The sequence below is a fragment of the Oncorhynchus mykiss genome, chromosome 12 (genome assembly GCF_013265735.2).
Source record: "Oncorhynchus mykiss isolate Arlee chromosome 12, USDA_OmykA_1.1, whole genome shotgun sequence".
Lineage (NCBI taxonomy): Eukaryota > Metazoa > Chordata > Actinopteri > Salmoniformes > Salmonidae > Oncorhynchus > Oncorhynchus mykiss.
Genome location: NC_048576.1, coordinates 56,772,668 through 56,777,945, shown reverse-complemented (window position 1 = coordinate 56,777,945; position 5,278 = coordinate 56,772,668). Strand labels below are relative to the sequence as shown.

Genomic DNA, 5,278 nt, shown 5'->3' with positions numbered 1-5,278 from the left:
GACCGGTGACGTCGACAGCCGAGCACCACCCGAACAAGGAGAGGCATCGACTTCGGCAGAAGTCATGACATTCACAGTATCAAAGGCCTTTTTAAGATCCAAAAAGACTGTTCTGACGTCACCACCTATGTCCAGTTTAGATTTAATGCACTCCCGAAAATAGCAATTTGGTGTTTCGGTAGAAGGGTTAGTTCTGAATCCAAATTGCATTTGATGAATGGAGTTGCCCTGAATGAGGTGATCAGTCAGAGGATCAGCCAACCATCTTTCAGCTACTTTTGATAGCATTGGAAGAATGCTTACAGGTCAGTAATTTTCCGCCAGTGTTGGGTCATCAGATCTTAAAACAGGTATCATTGCAGCAGACTTCCAAGCATTGGGGAAGAAACCATATTTGATGGACAGATTAACTAGATGTACAATAGGGGCAATCAGAGAATATTTGTCTCTTCAGGAATAAAGTGTCGAGACCAAGTACATATTTTGATCTAGAGCTCCTGAAGTAGCTAACAATACTGTCCACTGCTGACGCTGAGATTTCAGGAATTCTGAATATTAGTTTATTACTGTGGTCTTGGTTGAAAGTCTTTGAGCCAGTTCCCTGACAGTCAACAAAAACATTGTTAAAGGTGGTGGATATGAAATTGGAGTCTTGAATTAGAATCCCATTAACCTATAATTCATGATGTTTTTGGGGCTTTTCAGCTCCTCTCCCTGTTTAGTTTGTTGAGATTTTCACAAATCATTTTGCTTTGTCATTTCCTTTTGCTTCATTGATCACTTCATTGCTTTTTTTATGTTCCTAACCACCTTATTATGCTAAATTAGCTAGCCCTATTCCCTGCCTCTGAGTTAATTTAACATGGTTGTAGCTAACTCCTACTGTTATGGTGGTTCAGTTACTGTAGGTTTTTATAGCCTAATTGTTTCTGAGTTAGCTAGCTAGCTGGATAGCTAGTCTCAGTCTGGATGCGCACAGTTACTTGGCTCTCCACTTAAACTGTGTGAACTTTGTCCCCCAAAGCCCAGATTCTAGAGGCTGCATGGCCATTACAGTGCTTCTCCACACCATATTGAAATGAAAGTAGTTTATCAAATGTTCATCCATTTCGTCTGTCCTCAACTCAGTCCAGGGTAGCCTAGTGGTTAGAGTGTTGGGCTAGTAACCGAAAGGTTGCAAGTTCAAATCCCCGAGCTGACAAGGTACAAATCTGTCGTTCTGCCCCTGAACAGGCAGTTAACCCACTAGGCTGTCATTGAAAATAAGAATTTGTTCTTAAATGACTTGCCTAGTTAAATAAAGGTAAAAAAAAAATAACATCTGGCTAACAGCAATGGACTGTATTGCATGTTCTGAACAATGGGAAAGTCCACCACATTGTGTGAGTATGATGAGTGTCTTTATTATTGTTCAACATTTTATAATCATATTCTTTAATCCCCAGGCTGGAACCACTTTGGCTGAATATCTACACTAGGCGAACAAAGAACAAGAGACTCGAACCCTTTGTTCTGAGTCTCGGGGACAATCACTTCTTCTCCCTGGCATTCATGAATGGGCAGGCTCTGGAGCAGAAGATATCATGTTTCGTTGTTGTTTTACATATATTCCTATTGAAAATTGATACCTGGTCGGGGTTGAGGGAGTAGAGGGTAAAGTGTTTACTTTTCTTCAGCCCCTTTCCTCAGCTTTAATTGGTAGGGCTGCTTTGATTTTTACATTTTGGATTGTGCTTCTAAAGGAGTTGTTTGTTTGTGTGTTCCTTATTTGTTTATCTTTTGTAGCTGAAATTAATATCTGAAATAAACGTTTTGTATTTTATCGACAATTTGTCAAGATTGGCCATACAGTGTGTCAGTGTTTTAAGAATTTCATAGACTATGTAGTAACATTGATTGTTATTGTTAGAAGTATTTGTACCTTTAGAAAATGTATAGATTCTGTAATAGAGTGCCTTGACTTTTATTTTTACCAAAAGGTCAATTAATATTTCAGAACAGTGTATGGATTCTTTAGACATTCAGAATAGTTGAAAAAAATGCAAATTATTACTAACCCAAACACACTGAGGAGCAATTACTATCTGCAAAGTAGTTCAAATGGTGTCAGTTCCTGTTTAAACTTTAGGTCACCGGTTACTTGCTAAACGTGAAATGTTTTTTGCAACGGGAAGTAATAGTTGTACATTTCGATTGGGAAATGCTTAATGGTTGTGTTTTTGTATTCTTATAATTGGGACCTACTGGTTTATTTTGTCAGAGTTTATGGACTATGTATCCTTTAACATCATGCTATGTGTGACTGCTGTCTTCCCATCTGCCCTATGCAGCGGTGTAGTGGTGCCTGGAGAAGTGGGTATACTATCATTTGGACAAAAAGTTCCCAAACAGCCCTCCCAGCAAAAGCTACCCTGTGTGAAAAATCCTTTTTTAATAGCTGGTTTGCATACCCATTGTTGTCTTAGTTAGCATTTACTGGTAGATATCACAAGTTGAAACGTCTTTCCTACCCTACCGGCTACCGTGCATGATTTCTCGATTGTCCTACATAATTGATAAATCATTTTCCTCCACTACACTACTTTGATACACATCAGTGGGGATTAAGAAGTACGTAATGCCTACTGAATACGGTTTATATACAGTATTTGGTTTATATATTTGGTTTATATATTTGGCCTGGCGAAGCGATTTTATGCTCTGACTGAATGGAAGCTGATAATTATGAGTTATTTTACTCTGCGGGTCTCGGGCCGGTCTCGGGAAGAAATTATGAGTCCTCACTGTCAGAGACTGGGTCAAGACCAAGCACAAATGTATCCAACACAGAGACAAGACCGAGACACTCAATATGTGGTCTCAAAACCGGACTCGAGACCGGTCTCGAGTACTACAACACTGGGTGGCCGTACTCATTTTGGGTGCTGGTATAGGTGTCAGTACTCATTTTGGGTGCTGGTATAGGTGTCAGTACTCATTTTGACAGTGGTGGAAAAAGTACCCAATTGTCATACTTCAGTAAAAATAAACATACCTTAATAGAAAATGACTCAGTCACCCAGCAAAATACTACTTGGATAAAAGTCTAAAAGTATTTGGTTTTAAATATATTTAAGTATCAAAAGTAAATGTAATTGCTAAAATATACTTAGGTATCAAAAGTACAAGTATACAGTGAGGGAAAAAAGTATTTGATCCCCTGCTGATTTTGTACGTTTGCCCACTGACAAAGAAATGATCAGTCTATAATTTTAATGGTAGGTTTATTTGAACAGTGAGAGACAGAATAAGAACATCCAGAAAAACGCATGTCAAAAATGTTATAAATTGATTTGCATTTTAAGGTGCTGAATAAGTATTTGACCCCCTCTCAATCAGAAAGATTTCTGGCTCCCAGGTGTCTTTTATACAGGTAACGAGCTGAGATTAGGAGCACACAAGGGAGTGCTCCTAATCTCAGTTTGAAGCAATCAATCAATCAGATTCCAAACTCTCCACCATGGCCAAGACCAAAGAGCTCTCCAAGGATGTCAGGGACAAGATTGTAGACCTACACAAGGCTGGAATGGGCTACAAGACCATCGCCAAGCAGCTTGGTGAGAAGGTGACAACAGTTGGTGCGAATATTCGCAAATGGAAGAAACTGTCAATCTCCCTCGGCCTGGGGATCCATGCAAAACCTCACCTTGTGGAGTTACAAGGATCATGAGAACGGTGAGGAATCAGCCCAGAACTACTATCTTGTCAATGATCTCAAGGCAGCTGGGACCATAGACACCAAGAAAACAATTGGTAACACACTATGCCGTGAAGGACTGAAATCCTGCAGCGCCCTCAAGGTCCCCCTGCTCAAGAAAGCACATATACATGCCCGTCTGAAGTTTGCCAATGAACATCTGAATGATTCAGAGGACAACTGGGTGAAAGTGTGGTGGTCAAATGAGACCAAAAGGGAGCTCTTTGGCATCAACTCAACTCGCCGTTTTTGGAGGAGGAGGAATGCTGCCTATGACCCCAAGAACACCATCCCCACCGTCAATAATGGAGGTGGAAACATGCTTTGGGGGTGTTTTTCTGCTAAGGGGACAGGACAACTTCACCGCATCAAAGGGACGATGGACAGGGCCATGTACCCTCAAATCTTGGGTGAGAACCTCCTTCCCTCATCCAGTGCATTGAAAATTGGTCGTGGATGGGTATTCCAGCATGACAATGACCCAAAACACACAACCAAGGCAACAAAGGAGTGGCTCAAGAAGAAGCACATTAAGGTCCTGGAGTGGCCTAGCCAGTCTCCAGACCTTAATCCCATAGAAAATCTGTGGAGGGAGCTGAAGGTTCGAGTTGCCAAACGTCAGCCTCGAAACCTTAATGACTTGGAGAAGATCTACAAAAAGGAGTGGGACAAAATCCTTCCTGAGATGTGTGCAAACCTGGTGGCCAACTACAAGAAAGTCTGACCTCTGTGATTGCCAACAAGGGTTTTGCCACCAAGTACTAAATCATGTTTTGCAGAGGGGTCAAATACTTATTTCCCTCATTAAAATGCAAATAAATATATAACATTTTTGACATGCATTCTGGATTTTTTGTTGTTGTTATTCTGTCTCTCACTGTTCAAATAAACCTACCATTAAAATGATAGACTGATAATTTCTTTGTCAGTGGGCAAACGTACAAAATCAGCAGGGGATCAAATACTTTTTTCCCTCACCGTAAATAATTTCACATTCTTTATATTAGGCAAACCAGACGGCACAATTTAGGAATGCAGTGGAGTAAAAGTAAAAGTTGTCAAAAATATAAATAGTAATGTCAAGTACAGATACCCAGAAAAACGAGTATTTCTACTTTTACTTTGTACTTTACACCACTGCATTTTGGGTGCTGGTATAGGTGTCGGTACTCGTCATATTTTGGATCCAACAGTAGGTGCTGTTACTCTGTACTCCAGTGAGCAATAGCCCAACTCAAGCACTGCAGCCTAACTCTACAGTTAGTTACATAGTGTTTTTATTGACCGAGTCACTGGTTCTTCCCGCTTTAGTTTTTGCTTGTAAGCAGGAATCAGGAGGATAGAATTATGGTCAGATTTACCAAACGGAGGGCGAGGGAGAGCTTTGTACGAGTCTCTGTGTGTTGAGTAAGGTGGTCTTGAGTTTTTTCCCCCCACTGGTTGCACATTTAACCTTCTGGTATAAATGAGGTAAAACGATGAGTGTTTTCCTGTTTACTTATGGCCGTATACAGCTCATTGAGTGTGGTCTTAGTGCCAGCA

At 40.6% G+C, this 5,278-nt stretch overlaps 1 long non-coding RNA gene across 1 annotated transcript; it reads left to right on the top strand.

The window, feature by feature from the left end:
- Positions 1 to 3,369, top strand: LOC118937889. The gene is made up of 2 exons (XR_005035300.1): positions 1 to 305; positions 1,446 to 3,369. It is a non-coding gene; the product is annotated as an uncharacterized LOC118937889 (long non-coding RNA).
- The last annotated feature ends 1,909 nt before the right edge of the window (positions 3,370 to 5,278 follow it).